At 39.9% G+C, this 20,148-nt stretch overlaps 1 long non-coding RNA gene across 1 annotated transcript in view; it reads left to right on the forward strand.

Annotated features, from left to right (window-relative positions):
• The first annotated feature begins 1,528 nt into the window (after positions 1-1,528).
• The window catches only part of LOC128788901 (uncharacterized), an 86,240-nt gene continuing 67,620 nt past the window's right edge, over positions 1,529-20,148 (forward strand). Inside the window, exon 1 of the long non-coding RNA XR_008431248.1 lies at positions 1,529-1,681. This is a non-coding gene — a long non-coding RNA (uncharacterized LOC128788901). The remainder of the gene's footprint in view (positions 1,682-20,148) is intronic.

Genomic DNA, 20,148 nt, shown 5'->3' on the forward strand with positions numbered 1-20,148 from the left:
GAAATTCAATGAATATAGGGCTATATGAGATGCCACAGCTTGGTTTATGAATTACATTGCAGATGCTATACATATATATATCTATATCAAATAACTTGATGTAACTGCCTGAAAAACTAAATATTATACACATCATATCAACAAGAAAACTGCAAATGATGTACAGGTAATTGTCTGAACTCAGAAAAATTATACCCATATACATTTTTCCCATTAAGAGTGAACTAAATAAACTGCCACAGACCTTGAGCATTCATCTCTTGTGACCCTGTATCTAGGAAGGTCATAGAAGAGTAAGAAAACAAGAGTTTGCTACTGCAGGAAAAGCAAGGAAAACCAAGTCTCCAGAGCATGGTAGGTTCATGAAGCAGGGGTGAAAACAATGGAGAGGGGAATGGAAAAAGCAGGACAGATCATGGAAGTTATACAAGCCAGAACTGTACACTGGGTCAACCAGGGATGTTCTGTAAGTATGGTTAGTCCTATAAAGCTTGGTTAAAAACTGTTTATTTGATCTCCATAAGAAAAAAAATATGCAACAGGTAATTACTGGGTTTTTTAGAGGAAAATACTGGGTTTTTTCTATTCTGTTTTGTTTATTTACTTGTATGAAATGTTTTATTTTATACCCTTCTTCTTCAATGTGACCACTGTGTAGTATTATCCCCTCCAGAAGTATCAGTCCAGGGACATGGTGCTATCAATGTGTTTCTGTCTTTGCTTGGTGGTGATGGGTCTCCAGGCAGGCAAAAAATGCCCACTTAATGGGGCAATCTGCTCAAGGGTGTCTGCAGAATTCAGAGTCTGAAGGGAACAGGGAGTCTGGGGCAGGAAAAGGGAATGGATCTTTGGCATTCTTCTCCTCTAACCCAAAGAAATACGTTGGAATTGTTTTTTGTTGCATCATTTAAGGATTTACCATAGGCATAAATGGGGCTACAGCCCTTCAGCAGTAGGGCCTGATGTTAGCCTGGATGTTGTCAGCAGTGTTGAGCTGCACATCCCATATCCACTTCAGTCCTAGCCCTGCCTGACATGCTGTCGCCAATATGAGATCTACAGGTCAGCCTCCCCATAGGATAGAAAACAGCCAAGGGTGAACACCTCTAGAGTCTGCTAAGAACACTGGAGGCAAAACTTAACTATTCAGGCTGGAGAAAGTAAAATTTAAAGTTATTTACAGAAAAAAATGCTGTAATTAATGAATATTTCACATCATTATTTAAGGTAATTAATAATTAAGGTTAAAATTTTTCACAGAAGGGGTAAAGATTTTGTTTAAGACCATACAGAGACACTATTTATGATTAGCAGTTCCCAGACTGTCTTCTGCAGACAGTCTTTTGTAGGGCATGAATCAGCAGCAGGCAGCAGATTGGCTGTACCCTGTCACCGTTATAATGCCGCAATCTCATGAGCCATGTTCTGGGTGCTCTGCCAGAGATTTTAAAAAGGTTTTTCTGTCACTTTTCTTTCCTGATTTGAAGTGGGTTTAAGCCTGAGAAGGATGAGTCTCTGTTAGCAGCAAATCAGAACCATATTCACTATTGCAAAATATTTCTTTTTTTCCCCTCTTATTAAATAAGTCTTATATTCCAGAGAAGATGGATTTCAAGTACATGCCTGTACAAAAACATGATGTGAGCTGAAGCTCCTGCTCTGTAAAGTTCTTTGGACTGTGGTATGTAGAAAATTCAATTTTTTTCTGTGGATAATATTTTTGGTATTGTAACTGTGTAGTCTGTGTGTACCAGATCTGTAATTTTAAGCTAGCCATAGGCAAACATGGCAAGTCAGTACATGTATAAATCACTGTCTGTGACAGGTGTGGGCCACTGTAACAAAACTTCTATACCTTAAATTAGTCATAAATACATGCCTTTCACTAAGCAGGGTCGCATTCTTATAAAAAAAAGGTGACCATAGAAATCAACTGTGAGTTAATTTGGTATTTTAAAATGAAAGACATATGTGAAGCCAGGAACATCCATTGGTGAATTCACCAAAACCACATTTTTTAAATTGTTATTAAAATAACAAAAGATTTACATCTCAGGGATGTAGCCTCCATTGTCAAACTTATTCGTTTGTTTGGCATTTTTTCTTTTCCTTTGCACACGGATAATTTAAAGTTCAACTATTGCTCCGCATATGTCCTGGCAAGGCTGCTGAGCAGCAAACACCCCCAAGTTCGGCCAGTGCTCCATTCCTCCGTTCCTCAGGGAGTTCTTGTTTCATGTGTTTTTCATTTTAAGTTCTGCCTTCTCGAATGCTATTTCCTCTCTTTCTGTTTTCACCAAGGTCAAAGAAATCTTTAGCAAATAAAAAATGTGAACATCCAGTCATCTACTGGAAGGGTGCCCATCCAGTGTCTAAATAATAAGTTAATAGGTTCATGGAGCAGTCCTCCCTACACTAAGTGCAGCACAGCTGAAACCTTCATCTGAGCACTTCTTCACAGCTAAATAGAGTACTTGTCAAATAGAGGGCTCTTTTGTCTTGATTGTGAACTGCAGAGAAATCAGTTTAGCAGAAATCACAGTTGTAGCAAACAAGACTCTCCCAGGCTGCTGAAGAACATGACAGGGCACAGACCTTTCCCATTGGCTTTCGCCCATCTACAGGCCAGAACTGCAGAGGACCCTACACAGAGGAAAAATGATAGTAAGCGGTTGGAAAGCCCAGCTACTGAAAATATGTCTCATATTTTGATCATACTGCATGAAAATCATAGAGATTAAGATTCTATAGAACATATTCAGCATGTTTTGGGGTATATCTTGGGAAAATTACCTATAAAAAGAGAAAAACGTGAATTAATAATATTTGCTAGTGCAAGTAGATGCTGCCAGCTGCACTGCTGAAGCTGTCTAAAAGTCAAGAGTCACTACCTAACAGGATTTGTTACAGGAGATACAGTATTCATGGGGATCATTTGCCTCTGCAGAGACAAGAATGTATTTGGAAGTTGAGCTAGTCAAGCAATTAACAGCTACTGATATTTCTTACAAATCTGGGCTTACTTTTCATCAAAAGTGGGATTCAAGCTCATGCTAGTCCGTGGGAGACTCTACCAAGCTGAGTGTCTGAGCTGTGCATGAGCTGTAAAGGAAATCAGACGCAGAAGAGCACTCCTAGACTGATGCCTCTATCTTCTCCAACCACCTTGCTGTACCAGCTTCCACAAACTAATAAGGTTCTGTCTTGAGAGCATATTCAGGTTTACAGATGGATGTTCCAGAAACACAGAACTCTTCTGGTTAGAAACCATCCTGCTTCCATTTGAAGTAATCTGTGTCACAAAATGGCACCCATACTGGTCCTTGCTGCAGGTTCCCCACATGATACATCTGATCCCATCTATGTTCTACATGGGCACATTACATATTGTGTCATCTGGCAATTAAATGGTCCATTCCTAATTCTTTTTTCATAGCTTCCTGCTTGGGGAAAAACTTTGAGTCCTAAAGTGCCTGACCTCACCTTTTGGGTTATTTAAATTCATCCTATTTCTATTATTTCAGTCCTGAAACTTATCCAATTCTTCCTGTACACTACACTCCTCCACATTCACACTACATATTGCATTATCAGAAAATTTCATGAGCACAGTACTACTTTTTCTGCCAAAGTTGTTAAAAATGTTAAATAGGATCAGTCCCTAGACACATCTTGGAAGAACTCCACTGGTAACTTCCTTTCAGTTTGGTATTTTTCCTTTCAACATGATTTTCATTTTTTTTCACCTCACAATTCTTCAGCTAATCCAAATTTTCTCCAGCTTAATGAGCAATTTCCTATGCAGCACTGAGTCAAGCACTTTCCTGGTAACTGAGTTATATCTCATACTCTTAAAAATGAAAATAATTTTTCAGGTTATTCAGACATGATCTACTTTTGCCACTTCATTTGCATCTTTGTGTCCTTATTTGCTTATATCCAACATGTATTTTGAAATTTCATATATTCTTGAAGCCAGACCTGTGGTTGATGAGACTTTTCTTCCTTTTTTTCTTAAATTAGATCCAACGCTTGCTTTTTCAAGGAAGAGCTTTCATCTCCAACAAACACATTCAAAATCTCTGTTAGCAGACTTGCAGTTTCTTTAACCAGTTCTTTTTTCCAGGATGTGTCTCCGCTGCAAGCTGACTCAGTCACATTAATCTCTTCAGATTTTGGCGTCCACCTCAGATGTGGTTAATTCCATTTCCATTCACATATTCCCATTAGCAACACAGTCTTGTTTAACATCATCATCTCTGTTGAAATCTGAGCCAAAATATTCATCTTGGGGCCATATCTGTATTATCCTCAACTTCACCATCTTTGCTGAACAGTGCTTATAAATCATCTTCTTGTTTGTGTGGCTAAAAAAATCTCTATTTGATTTAGCTGTGTTTGAAAAATTCGACCAAGTTTGTCTTTTGGCAATTCTTATTTAATCCATACACCTCCTGACCTCTAAGACTTAATCCTGTTAGCTGAACATTACTCTCTTTTTCCTTTCTATGTATGATGTCTGCTTGTTCTGAATAGGTTATTTCTGAGCTGGATAATCATCCAAGTAAGTCTAGATCCCTTTCCTTGATTTCAGTTGAGGCCCCAGAGAAAAGCTGCACCTTTGTCGTTCAGAAATTCCAGCTCACTATTACACTCAAGTTCATGGAGTTCCCAGTTCAGTGAACTGCATGTTTGAAACTGAAAATGGTCGTTTCATTTTCAGCTAGAACTACCTAGTTTTACCTCATTTAAATTAGTCAAGATGTCTAGATATGGTACAAGCAGTTCTTTTCCAGTGTCCAAAGGTGTAATCCAAACTACATCTAATTGAATGATCTGTATCTGGTTTAAAGTTTACTTGCTTAAAAAACTGTCAGCTATCTCAAATATTAATGTTAGAAGCCATATTTCTGGTAGTCCTTCCAACAGGAGTGGAAATGCAGAGATTTCTATCCAGAATTTGAGTTGGTATAAATCTGTGTTGCTCTGATGAAACTAGTTGAGCTGCAAAAATTTTAGCACACTCTTTGTCGTGGCAAACCAGATCAAACACATGATAAGCACAGCACACTTTGGTTTAAAGAGCTGCCTCATTCTCTGCGAGCTTTCACAACCCAGAAGGACTTTTTATGGCACCATTTATAAGCCTTATCCCCTACAGCATCAAATAAGGACACTCCTATCACTCCTGCTGCCATTGAAAAAGCATCTCATGTAATTTATTGTCTTTCATTTGCTTGCAAAAGAAGCAAGGAAGTTTCATTAAGTAGGTGGGAGAAGCTCAAGGCCCTTTTCACACTCACATGTTTTCTCTTTGTTGCTGTTTGTACAGGTGCAGTGAAAAAGAATCAGAGGGCGTATTCATAAAGACAGGACTTGAGAAATGCCACTTTAAATTGTTTGAAATCAAAGGTTTTGGTAGCTCATAAACAGGTAGCTGTTTTTTCCCTAGGACTGCAAATCTAAATATAAGGAGCTACCTTCATGTACAAATACATTTGACATACACATATAACTACTATTAACATAGTCTGCCCTTGTGGATTGTGGGAACAGGCCCTTTTCATTTACGCTCGCTGAGAATTTCAATGCCCAAAAAAACAAACAAACAAAAAAAAACCAAAAAAAAAAGAAAGAAAAATAAAAAAAAAAAAAGAGAGATTCTCACAATCAACCAGCTCATTTTGTATGTTGAAATGAAAGTATCCAATGAGCATGTCAGGAAGCCTGTATTCCATCCAAGCTGACCAATTTAATGCATACTGTAAGCATACATCCAGACTAGCATCTGGAAATCTTAAATGAACAGAGATAGACATAGACACCCTTACACTCTGGGAAATAGTTAAAGTTGGAATAAGAGCACGTTTGTGGACCAGATCATCAGCTGGTATAAATCAGTACAGCTCCAGTCATTCCAAAAAAGTAACGCCAGTTTATATTAAAGTGCTAGCTGGCTCCTGTAGCTTTCCTTTGTGATTAATTTCAGTGCAATCATTTGCTGGAACATGCTTTTGGAACAAGTTTCCTGAAGCATTACTTTTACAAATCTCTTGTGTGCTCTTGGACCACTGCCTGTAGCACACCCTTCTGTATTAGGTCTGCTTTTTTCCAAACAGAAAGCTCAAAATTTGGGATTTTTTTTTTATGATCTCTTAAAAATAAGATGAAAACCAAATTTTTGCCGAGCAGTTACTTTACACTTATCACTTTTGGATCTTCTGTGGCATCTGACTTTGCATTCTTTGCCACTCTTCGATTAGATTATCCCTAGGACAATTAATGGTGGTATTTTCCATTCCTTGTGTACCACAGAACCCCACTGGATTTAAGAGTGGAAATCCATCCCCATGGTAGTGCAGAAGTATCCACAGGCTGCTGTGAGGTGCCTCCAGTTGCTGATGCAGTTCTGCCCTGGCTGGCACCATCTCACGCAAAGCTCTGTAAGTGCCTGGCACTCAAGGAGCCACCACAGCACAGGTCAGCACAGCCAAGGCTCCTACACTCTCCTTTTTGCAAACCACTTTAGGAGGTCCCCAGAGCTGGAGTCTTTTGCCATGGGAGAGTGTACAGGTGGCCCTGTCAGCTTTCCACTAATGTGGAAAATAATGCCAAATTTCCCTGCCTGAACGCAGTAGTCCTGATGAGTACCCTCCTGCTTGGACCTCAGGCACCACACCTGGCCTCCTCCTGCCTTGGAAAAACCTGCATCACCCAGCTTCAGGCACCATAAGAGAGAAGCCACAGCACTGCCTTGTGGCTGGGGAAGTGTCACCACAAGAGACTGTGCACTCAAAGCCCCTTCACTGGAGCATACAGTTCCACCTTGTAGCCTCATGCCCAAGCAGTCTGTGGTGAAATACAGCCAGGTCTGCTCTCATGACAAACAATCCCTGAGAAACCAGTCCTCACAGTTATCATGCAGTTCCCCAGCCATGGCTGGCACATTTTATTTTCTATGTATTTACCACAGAAAAATAAAAAGGGGCAAAATACCTAAAATATCGCATACATTCATACATTTCAGTTAAGCAGTCTTTGAAAAAACACACACACTTGTGAGTTAGTTCATCACAGTCTGTGTTTCATTTATCTCCTTCCCCAGCTCCCTCATCTCTTCCTCCAGACCAACCAGAACCTACAAACGCATGAAGAAATGTAGGGACCCTATGTGTACAAGGTCATGAGTTTTTTAAAGGCCATGGTAACTCTTAAAATATTCTACAACAGCATCTCTCTCAAAATGTGGGAAGCCATTGCTCCTGCAGGAAGGAAGGCTCACAATAGTGTTCAGGATGATGGCAGCAGTTCAGTTGTCCTTGGTAACCCACAGACATCTCATATTCCCCATTACAAGGGGTAAGTACAAGGCTGTAAAGTCTACAAGTGTTCAAAGACACAAAGGACTTGCTAAAAGCCCTTAAGTGTTGACAGAGACTCATTTCCTTCAGGGCACAGGACTAAATGCAGATATGTGCAGTCTTCTGGTTATGAGAAACTGAGCTGACGCAATATTAAGGATGATGCCTCAAGAAATGAGCCAAAAGTGTACTTCCCCACACAACACCTACCAGAAGCACAAGATGCGATTTTCAGTGCTCAGAAAGACAAGGAAGATTGTTCCTTCAGTGTTATCCATTCTTCCCCTATGACAGCAACTTTTAGAATTACTTTTTCTGGGTGCTTTGGGTTTGTGTTTCCAGGTCCTGATTTGCAGAAGTATTAAATATTCATATGGAAATCTCCATCTGGAATATCCCAAATTTGACTAGATATGACCCTGAAAGACCTGATCTGATTTCAAAGTTGGGTATAACTTCAAAATTGGCCCTGCTTTAAGCAGGGGGGTGGATCAGATGGTGCCTTCTAACCAGAACTATTCTCAGACTTCAGCTGCCACTGCAGTCACTCGGAGCTCTGCCTTGAACAGACGGGCTCCAAAAAATCAGAGATTTTCTGCTCAGCACCCAAAATTATTTGGGACTTCTGAAAATATTGCACGTAAACACTGTATCTATAAAATGGAGCAAATAACACCAGCAAAATTAATGAACTAGGATTAAGAATTGCTTTTGAATCTCTCAGCTATTATTTTACAAACATTAGAAAAGACTCTGAGGAAATCAGAAATTTACTGCTGAGACCAGGGCTGGGGTAATGTAAAGAGACAGAGCTCTTCATGGAACCATGATTTTTAAACACAAGACTGAAAACTCATTCGTTAAGCCCTGTCTGTTCAGAGTCGTTTCTCTGAAGCATGGCTTCTGTGCAGCAGGTAGTACATCTCCATGGAATTGAAAACTGTAGCAGGCTTTCATTTTTTATTTTGTGCCCAACAGCATTTATCTTTTGAAAATTAAGTTTTAGCAGGCCATTCCAATCGACTAGATACAATTTTAAATCAATATTGAAACAGCTTTTTTTTTTTTTTTTTATTGCCCTGTTAAACTTCCAAGTATGAAAATGGAGGTCTGGACGCTTACAAGTACAGCAGATGCCTTGAGTTTGAGTCAGAGTCAGTGACTAGTATTAACAGGGTACTATGGAAGCAGAAGGAAATGCTCTGGAGTGTAGACACACATATGTATCTAAGTAAAATCTACTTCACTCAGCAATTAATCAGATTAAGAAGTCTACTGCAGTAACCAAGATTTCATTTAACATATTTCTCATGGATAACTGCTAGCAGTGATAGCAGAAACAGGCCTTCAAGACTAAAAATAGAAAGCATCCCTATTATGAGTTTTGCTTGAAACTCAAAAATGAAAATACTGAGAGAACAAGAGAATGGGAGCCTAATAAAAACACCCCTCTTTGCCTCTCTCTCTCTGAAATGCCATGCTGAGAAGCAGCACTTTCTTTCTCCGGCAAACAGAAATCTTTGTGCCTGACCGATAGAACAGGAGATTAAAAGGATACAAAGCATCCAGCTTCCCAATACTTACATGGGTTGATGATTTAAATAACAAAGTTTGAAGAATTTGGCGCTTAGCAAACTTGAACCTTGCTCAGGCTTTTTTTTTTCATCCTCAATAAAAAGTTGAAAAAAGAAATATTTTCCCTGTAATACAACATATAAACAACATCTGCACTTTGAATGCATTCAAAACACTTTTGGAATGAAAGGTTCTTCCCTTCCAGTGTGCTTCAGTGGAGGACAAGTCTCACAGAGATTGAGCTGTCTGGTTTCATTGTAAGGTTGCTGGCAGAGACGGGGGGCAGGATTGACATTGCATTAATCAGCTGGCCCATGGGCCCTCCCACCCCACTCTACCATGAGACGTACTGGCAATGGATCTGAGGAATATTGGCATTATCTCAGTCCTGAAGACCTGAAGGCAGGGTCTCGCCTAAACTGCAGGTGAAGTGAAACATTTCATTGCACAAATAAAATACACATTTCTCTGGCATTCAGACTGTCTGGGAGATAACTATTTAATGTATTGCAAACTCTGTTGCTAATATCTGAATTTAACAAACATGACTACAGAAAAGACAGACTTTCTGAGGTATTTTAGTTTGTTAATATTCATAATACTAATAATATTTAAATAATAGAGATATATTATCAGATATGGATTAGTTGATCAGGGGCCTCAATCTTATTTATGTATCTTCCATAGGTGAAAATAGCATCAATACAAGAGTGTTATGGCATGCAGACCCAATTGATGCTGGGCCCACAGGAAGCTATGCTCCACATGAACTTTATTGGGCTTCCAGAGTAAAGAGAGAACAGTGCATCACAGTTACATCACCTGGCACTTTTTAGCAACTGGTCCTTCCTGATGCTTTATTTTAGCTGACTAAATTGCACTGCAGCAGCCTGCAGAAATTTGGAGGCCTCGCAAGATCAATTCCATGCAAATTCTTTAAGCCTGTGTCAGTTTGCATGCTAAAAAGTTAAATACTCACTTCACCATGATCACAATCTAATTGATTAGTTCCTGTCTTGCTTGATTGCATTGCCATTTTAACTCAAAATCAGACATAACAGCTAAGATGGGAGCCATCAAATTACTTTTTAACCAGCACCAGTTCCTTTGTTTATCAACTTTGACTACAAAAACAGTGACAGTCAAAGCTGTAAGACTCTGTATTGGTCTTCTTTATGAACAGGAAGAGCTGCTGAATTTGGCATCATCTCACTATAAACACACTTGAATGAGAGACTGGATACCCGAAGTCCAAAGAAATACTGTTTGCAAACAATAAGCAGCACTAAAAGCAAAACTTTGAGCTCAGTCTATATATAGTTTTTCAATCCAGGTGGAGTTTAAACCAATATTTGGCCGTGACACATATTCCCACAGAGTGATTGTGCAAGTATTACAGATTTTAACAATGTTTATATAAACAACATGAAATGTGAGATAAAGAACTTGATAATTACATATCACTTTTAAAGATACAAGTGAACTGTTTAAGTCTTTCAAATCAAAGTCATAATGGATTACAGTTTCATATGTAGTCAAAACAGAGATTTGAGGAATATGGGGTTTTTATGGCTTCTAGATCTATTTTTAAATATTTTTAAAAATAAAGCATCCCATCATTAGTTCTTTCAATTACTGCATCACATAGTGTTTTTTACAGGCTCTAATTATATCTTAGATCGAAATTCAAAACACCTGCTCTTGTGGATCACACTAATTTCAGCCTCGAGTATTTTCATACAAAGAGCTATAATCAGAGAGAACCAAGTGATTTCCTATTCTCTGTACCACTCCTTCTCAGCAGTGTACAACTAGAGATCTCCATTTCCTTCTTATTTTTTGTGTTATGATTATTACATCTTTATTCAAAGATTACTTTTTATTGCTGAAAGATATAATATTTTTACTTTGATGTTAGTCAAAGCATTTAACGCAGATATTAGTTTTTAAAATAACAGTAATTTTTATTTGAAATAGCAGATGAATAGTGCAGCTTTCTTCTGTTAGTTCCCCTTTTCATTTCTGTGCAGCTAATATAAATACTTTGTTCCTGGCTTTTAAGAAAATTGGTCTTTGAAAACCCTGTAATTTGAGTTCAGGGATTTAAATGGGAATACATATTTACTTGAAAGATCGTTTTTGATGTGCTTGGTTCTCTGTCATTATTCATGCACTTCTCTACACTTTAAGGGTGTGATCCAAAGTCCATGGAGCCAATGGGAAGACACACAGTTTTCTCTGGAGTGTGTGTCAATCTCTAAGTACTGTGTGAAGAAAAGGAGTTATTGAAATGTCCATTCTATCACAGTAAAATAGGGATATCTTTAAAAGTACTTATTCTGTGATGAGCACAAGATCCAACCCCTTGCCAGCTACACTGGTTTTAAGCGAATAGGACAACACTATAGGACTCAATAGGACTATAAAGAGCCAGGGTAGGGCACTGAATCAGGTGCAACACAGCCCTCTGAGGCCCTCCAGAGCAACTCAATTACTCTGAATTTTATGCAATGATGTATTTTCAAATAACACTGCCTGCTGAAGCTGTGGGGGTCGCCAGCAGTTTTGCACCAGAGCTGCTTATTTTGTTCCTCCTTCATTCTGTGCTGGAACTCACTCTCTGCTCTGATCCAGAGGGCAGGTTTCTGAAGGCCCATGAAAAGGCACCTGGCTCTTGTTCCAGAGTATACTAATGCAATGAAAATAGATATAATGGCATCAGACTTAAAACAGTCTTTTCAGAAATCTGGTGAATTTATACTCTATGCTCCTTACTGTGATTAATTAGCTGTGAAAGTATTCATTGGTATTTTTCTTCCCTTTTCCATGTCGTGCACTAGAGAGGTAGGGAAGATAAGCTCTTTGTGGAAAAATTCAAGCCCTCCATATGATAAAATGCCACATGCCACTGGCATGCACCAAATACCTCTAGTTTTCCCCAAACACTCAAAGAAATGTGTGCCCGAGTGTTGTACAGTGAGCTTTCCATCATTTGCAGACAGCTGTTGTGTTTGAAGATAAATAGTAACATGGGCCAGAGGTATCTACTAGAGTCTCACAGGCGAGTGTAGTAGCTCTGATTAACCATAAGGTCTTTGCTGCGTTCAGCGTTTTCCAGTAGCACTTTCAGCTCTGTTCACATGCACATAGTCAGCTCAGCTCTGTGACTGCTGTGGGAGAAGACCTTCCTGAATGGGCTAGAGGAGTGCAAGGTTATGTGAAGGAACTGAGACAGCTCTGTGGCATTGGTCCCACACTCCCCTGGCTCTGGGAGTGCCCACCAGCTCACAGCACTGTGCCCCAGTTAATAAAGGGTAAGTTTGGGTCAAGGACCAGATTTGTTTTCTGTTGTCAAGAGTTTCCAGTCTTGCAGGTATCTCAGGACAATTGAAGCTTGCTGGTACCTCCTGTCAGCAAGCAGTAGAGCAGAGCCCAGCAGCCACCAGCACAGAGAAACCCAGAAGGAGAAAAATAATTATCAGTGGCATTTAGAACAAAACAAGTAATGCAATTTTTTTGCATAGGACCCAGGGCTTTGTTTCACAAAGTCTCACCTCTGTGCATGGTAGATGCATGAAACTTGATGTCTGCCTGCTGGAGCTGAAAGTCTGAGTCAATCCTGCTGAGATTTAAGCCAGTGGTTCCAGAGAGTCTAGGTGTATCAAATGTGGTGCTTACATGACTAAACTACTTCTTCAGCTTTATTTAGCTGCGGCTACTGCCATCAAAATAAACCATATGTTGCAAATCTATTCATTATGCATTTGTGGTGGGTTGACCATGGCTGGAAGGCAAGTGCCCACTAAAAGTCACTCTATCATTTCCCTCCTCAGATGGACAGGGAAGAAAAAATAGAACAAAAGGCTCATAGGTCAAAATAATGATAGGGAGAGATTGCTGGCTGGTTACCATCGCAGGCAAAACAGGCTTGACTTGGGAAAATTAGTTTAATTTATTAGCAATCAAATCAGAGTTGGGTAATGAGAAATAAATACCTAATAATTATCTTTATATATATGTAAGTTAATAAACCTTAAAAAACCTTCCCCTCACCCCTCCCTTCTTCCCAGGCTCAACTTCACTCCCAAATTCTCTCCCTTTTCCTCCCCAGTGGCTCAGGGGTGTGGGGAATGGGGTCTGTAGTCAGTTCATCACATGCTGTCTGTGTTGCCCCTTCCTCCCCGGGCAAGAAATCCTTACAGTCTTTCCCAGCTCCAGCTTGGGTCCCTCCCATGGGAGAAAGTCCTCCATGAACTTCTTCAACATGAGTCCTTCCCATGGGCTTCAGTTCTTCAGGAACTTCTAGAAGCTTCTCACAGAAGCCACCTCTGTACCAAAACCTGTCCATGCAAACCTAATACAGGATTAATGCTTCTTTTGATGGGAAAGTCTTTTTAAAAACAAGACAAAACTGCTTTAATTTGTTAGCTACACAGCTTAAAAAGCATCTTTTTTTTTTCATAGTAGAAATTAAAATGAAACTGATGTTTATAATTTGGAACTTACTGCCACAAGAAAAGTCTGTCTACCTAGTCTAACTAGTAACTGGAAACATTAGTAAATTTAAAAGATAACATAGAGGATATTGAAAGAAATAAATAAATTCAAGCTGTGCACAAGTAGTAAGTGTCTTCTGTCTGACAGGAGTCCTTAGAGAGCAATACTGTGGCATTTTCCAGAATTAAATTGCATTATTAGAAGAGCTTTAAATTAAGCTCCTACCCGTGACCTTTAAACACGGTGATTGCCATTATGCCTGCTGAGGAGGTTGTGGAGGGTTTGGAAACCCTGTGTAAGATTGATGGGTTATAATACGTAATCAAGTATAGCTTCATTTAGCACAGCTGTTGAACAGAGGGTCTAACACCAGGTTATCACAGGGAGTGCCCTGTCTTTTCTTCCAGACAAATCAGTGTTAGCAGTGGGAGGCAGGCTTGTTAGTGCAATGGAAAACAACACAGTGTCTTCCTGATGAAAGAAGATGAGGAATTTAACAGACATGCTCCTCCTTTAGAGAGTGACCAGGAATAAAAATTTTCCCCCACTATTCATGCAGAACCACATGTTGACAAAAACATGTGTAGCTTTGGTCTCAAAGCATTTCTCTAGGCACAATCCAGAATAAAAGCAATCTAGAAGACAGTAAAACATAATAAGCCAAATACGCTGTGGAAGTATGTTCACTTAGGTGAGGTAAGACCTCATGCAATGCATACTTAAAATAAAAATACTAAAAAAAAACCTCAGTAAAATTTTTAAACAAAGGCACAGAAGTAAAAATAGAAGTTTACTTACTCTCCATTACATTTTATTCTCGAGTATATACCTACTGACATTTATACACCCATCTTATGCCTTTGCGCTGGTTTTGTCACCAACAGGAAATTAAACTCCAAATAAGCCACTTACCTTCCTTCACTCTTTCTGGTAAGGGAGGGACAAAAAGCAGAGATTATGGGTTAAGATAACAATTTACTAAAAACACAAAGCAATGGAGTAAGGCACACACAACAACAGCAGTATTAATAGCAAAAGTATACAAAAAGAGAAGGTGTTTTAACCACAAAAGGATGCTCACCACTGGGAACAAAGCCAGGAGAGCAGTCACTCCCTGTAGGTCATGTCCATGTGTTCCCAGACAAAGGCAATATGGTGACCATTCCCATGTGTTGCTCCCATGGTCATTGCGAAAAAAAGGCAGGAAGGCAGGGGAGCTCCTGCAGATAATGTTTCCTGCCCCTCAGCCTGAAAACAACAAAAAACCATGACAAGCCAGCTCCCCAGAAGCTGGGTTGTCCAAGAAGGGGTCACTCCACCACTCTGCTGGTGCCTCTGGTGCACTTCTAATGAACTAGTCCTGTGGAGTCTCCCCATGGGGTTTTCCTACCACTCCACTCTGCTCCTTTTGGCTCTGCTCAGCTGGGTTCAGCTTCACTCCTTTCCTGGTTGGAGTGGCCCCCACCACCATTCCGTTCTCTGCCAGCAGCCTCCCCACTGGCACTACCAGTTCAGCACTACGCTCAATTTACATTTTTGCCACCGTCCCATTCAGCACCATGGCCTATCTTATGTGTTACAGAATTATCTCCAAGTGCCAAAAAAGGAAACAATTTGGAGAAATAAGAAAAGGAAACACTTTGGAGAAATAAACAAGGCCCCAATGCACTGTGTGGTTATGAGAAGCCAATTCTGTAAATGTGCTATGCAACCTATCCCAAAGGCTGTTAGCTCTCATCATAGAAACCAAAGCTTTGGGTGAGTACAGGAGACAGAGATCTGAGAGGGGTTGACTTGTCTCATTAAAGTCCCAACTCTTCTAGTGGCCCAGATAGGAGACACAATATCCTGACTTGTCTGACTTTCCAAAACAGGGTTAGAGGAAGTCAAGGCCAAAATAATCTATTTTGTACTATTCACACTGAAAGCAAACTGCATGGACTGTACAACCTCCTTCTGGCATGCAGAGAGCATTTCTCTGGAGTATCTGACTCTTCAGGAGTGCTGCCACTTGTGCTCTGCTGCAGAAACTACAGCTGTGGGTTCAGACCACAGTGTCATGCCTGAAGACTTCCCCCTATGCAGCTCTGCCAATGCTCCTGACCAGTCTCAGGCTCAGAATGACCCAGTCCTTGCTGTCAGGTTCACTCATCAAACACAAGTGCAACCTGAGCTCACAGGTTATTAAATACATCAAAAACTCTACTGATACCTCACCCAAACACATTTTGTGTCAAGGGCAGAAATTTGAGCCAACAAGATGTGGTGTGGTGGCTGGTTCTAGTGTTTGTGTGACAGGTTTTCAACTGGCATAACCAGGACAACTGTACTCTGCTGATAGTATTGTGCATATTGTGTCAATAATAATTATTGTACATTTTTTAATCAGTTCAATTTCTAACTAATCAAGTAAAGGTAGGCAAAGCCTGAAGCATCACTTTCATACTTTAACACTATATTAGGCAAGAAATCTCAAATTGTTCACTAAGTCTTTCAACTAAAAAAAGTATGCACTCCAAATTCACATGGCCTACCATCCCACATAAGCTCTACTTCCTACTTATCTTCCTACCTACTTTGAAGGATGAAAACCAGACAGTAAAATAATGTGAGATTTAGAATCTGTGAATCTGGGCTTCTGTGAAGATTACAGAGATCGGAACTAAAAATATTAACAATATTGTATTTGCCAATGGTCACATTTGCAAAAAGACATCTCAGGGCTGGTCAAGCAGAATGTGCTTTTCCCAAACCCCTGCTGGGCCTGAACCCCTGGTTGTCCTGTATATGACAAATGATGGCGCTCAAGAAGATCTGCTCCATGATCTTCCCTGGCACTGAGGCTGACAGGCCTGCAGTTCCCTGGATCGTCCTTCTGACCCTTCTTATAAACTGGCATCGCATTTGCCAACTTCCAGTAACATGAGACCTCTCCCATTGACCAGAACTGCTGATGAATGGCCTGTTGAGCTCTTCTGTCAGCTCTCTCAGTACCCTTGGGTGAATCCAATCCAGCCCCATGGACTTGTGAGGGTCTACGTTGCATTGCAGATACTTGACCATTCCCTCTTGGATTACGGAAGCTCAGTTGCCAGAGTAAGTTGCAGCCAGTGTTTGGCCCTTCTAGTTTTCCCCCTGCATGACTTCACAGAATCCTTGTAGATCCCTGATCTTCCTGCCCCTTTTTCCAGAGGTTATTAACTCTTTTTTTTCTCTCTGAGTTCCAGCCAAAGCTCTCTGTTCAGCTAGACCAATCTTCTTCCCCACTGGCTCATCTTCTGACATATTTAGAATATTTTTGACTTCTGGTTTCTCACAGTTGAGGGAAAAAGTCTATAAGAATTCACTATAGTATTGGCAACAACATGTATAATAACCCTGTGCCGGTTTTGACTGCTGTTACTCTTTTCCTCTATTATCAGTCATGATCAGACAGAGGTCTTGTGGTCATCTGTTCCTGAGCATATGGGATAACTTTAAGGAAACCTAGACATACTTCTTTGTACCTATTCCACTGACCTCTGTTGGCCATAGAAGAATTAATTTGTTTTTGTAATGGTGTTCTGCTGGAAGTGTTTTGCACAGATTCTTCACTTCTCATTCCCCCATCACCAACATTTTTGTAATGGTATTTTTATCCAGGTGTTCTCTTTTTTTTTTTTTTTTTTTTTTTTTTTTTTTTTTTTTTTTTTTTTAATTTGCTTGTTTTAATATTATTTCAGTAGAGATGTAAACTGACATATTAAACCTGAAGTCTGTTTAGCTGCATATCTAAGGCAAGCTTAAAGAAGAACACTGCAATCTTCTTCCTGCTCCTTTCTGCATCTCACAACAGCTTGCTTGATGTGCAGCCAAGTTTTAATTGTGTCTTGGGTTTTGTAGGTGAAGGTGGAATACATTGCCCTTCAATCACTGGACTGTTGTTAATTTCTCTGTAGAACCAAAGTTATTCTAGCACTGGAATTAACACTAATACAGAGCTGCTTCTGTTCTTTGCGTGGGATGCAATTTTTTTTCTCTTTATATTGCATCCATATGCAGTGCTTTCTTGTTCTGAGGAGGTTTGTCTTCCCTTTACATTGGGAGGAGGAAAAAAGTGCATAAAAGATCCAAATCCTAAAATGTGTTCCCTTGTCCAACTTGGGTCAGAAGGAAAAAAATATTTGGCCGTTTTATTCACCTTTCCAGAGCAAGAAAGCATGTACTTGTGTAGCAGAAGTAGTACTTGATATGCACTGCTATTAGTAACAGCACAAAGCAGCTTTGTAGGCATTCATATCCAAGTCTGCTACCCAAGTGTTTGTCCTTGTAGACATCTGATTGAACTGAATGATTTATGCCTATCTGCTGTGAAAATCTGTACTATATTCACATTGTCTGCTTTCCTCACACTCTTCTGATGGTATCTTTTTCTGTTCTTCCCATCATAATAGTATACTTACAATACATTGATGCGCAGTCTTTCGTGAGTGTCCTGTCCATCCTTATTTGGATATCCACTAGCTGATATCAAGTAATCAACAGATAGCCATTTCGGGAGAAATGATACTCTCTAGATGAGATTTTCAGATGAAAGTCATGAAGCCGAAAGGTCCTAAGTGTGTATAAAACTTGTGATGTTTCACATGTTCAAATATTTCAGTCCTCTGAAATTCAGTTTATGATTATGCTGAAGGAAACTGTAGGCTGGGAATCCAGATGCTGCTTTTGCTTCAGAGGAGTGAGAACCAGCTTTGTGGGACAGTATACATATGAAGCCCAACAGCTGTACAACTCCTGCTGTCCTTTGATGTAGCTGTCAGCCTCTGAGACATGTCTGTGCAGATAGTGGCAGTGGGATTGGAGATTCTGGGGCACCATCTAGATTCTTAGACCTTGTGCATCTGATTTAACACCTTAGAGGGGAATGTCTCTTGGCCTCCCACCCCCACCCCCTTTTTCCATAAGAATAGACTAGTACTTCTAGGAATAAGTGTACATAACTGTGTCTATCCCACTAGAGACATTAAGAAAGTATGTGAAGTCCCAGAACTGAATGCATCCTGCATTTTTTGTTGGCAATCAAATGTAGGAATTGCCAAGTCTTTAGGGCTTGCAAGAACGGATCCAAGGACCTCCAATCCTCCACCTCTCAATGTCATATGTGTAATCAGAATGCTCAGATTTACTTTGTCACATCTCATTTAAATTCAGAAGCATTAGAAATATCTTTCCTTCATTGAGAAAAAAAAAAAGACAAGGCACCTCTGGTTCAAGAAAGTTGTTTTAGGAAATAATTTGGGATTATGTCTCAAATATAAGGTTGAGATTTCAAATATTTTATCACTTTCCCATTTGTTATATCCTAATGTTATTTTCACAATACAATGATGGGATCATTCTCCCATTGACAGTCAAGCTTCAAAGTGGATAGTATAAGACTTCATAGTCTGGATTTTGAGTACTTGAAGGTATACTGGTGGAAAAAGTGATAAAATAATGGAAGTAAAAAAAAATCAAGAACTGTTCATAAAAAACTACCATGTCTTCCTGGGAAAGTGCTAACTAGTTGACTGCTGAAAGATGGCAATATATTAGGACAAAATATCATCATGGACTCCTCAGTTTGATTACCCCTTCTCTAAGCATCTGCAGGAAATTATCACAAATGGGACACTGTTATGGATGAACCTTTGCTCTGTCTGGTAAAACTATCTTAAATCCCTGTGACTCCTTTACTCTGATGTCATGCTGAGGTACCACCACTGTACCACTATTAATTCAGGGCATTTACAGTGTCATAAAGCTGACCTAGTGAAATGCAGAATTAAGCCTGACAATGGCAGAACAGTAACTTTCTGAACTGAGTTTGTGGAGTGACTGTACATGGTTTTACCTGGCAAATTTACAGGCCATACCTATATGCTACCCCTCTTTTAGTGCAATACAACCTCTTCTTTGTAACTGCAGGAGCTCTTTAAGAATTTCCCTAAAAACAGAACTCATTTCTTGGTCAATGAGTTGCAGATTATTTATTACTTACTAAAGAATAATTACCCCTGAACACAGTTAAATGTTTCTAGACTAAAAAGCAACATAAATGTAGGTATAAAGCCATTATGCACAGATACAAAAGACTTTTTGTGAGTAAACTTTTCATACAGCCATCCAAAATAAATTGAATTTGTCTGATCCAGAGACTTCAATCTGTACAAAACCCCTTATTCCTTTTGGGCTATTGCACTCCAGGAATTTTGGTAAGGAACAGTTTTGGGCAGATCTACCTTAAGGAGATATTTTGATCCAAAAACACAGGCATGAAATTGTCTCCCCTCTTCCTGTCTCATGTGAAAGCACTACCAGGAGAAAAGGAACAGCACTGATTTTGAATAACTCAGCTTGGAGGGGTGCCAGGCCTTGAGCTCGCCTCAGTGCAGTGAGGACTTCCAAAGTCTGCTGTGCCGCCAGAAGTGCCAAAATGGATCAGCACACTGGCTTCAGCCAGAAATGGAGTCAAAGTAGCTCTTGTTACTTCTCTCCCAGGAGCACTTTCAGAGGAATGCCTCAGAGGCAAGGGCTGAGGTTCCCAAGAACAGCTAGCCTCACGCTGGGAAGGACTGGAGCATATCCACTTGCTAAACGTTCTATAAAGGATAATATTCTTTAGGCACTTTTTGGATAAATCCCCCTCCACTTCTGAGAGAATAGTTACAGACAACATCTTCTAAGCGTCCTG

The sequence above is a fragment of the Vidua chalybeata genome, chromosome 5, assembly GCF_026979565.1.
Source record: "Vidua chalybeata isolate OUT-0048 chromosome 5, bVidCha1 merged haplotype, whole genome shotgun sequence".
NCBI classification, from domain to species: Eukaryota; Metazoa; Chordata; class Aves; order Passeriformes; family Viduidae; genus Vidua; species Vidua chalybeata.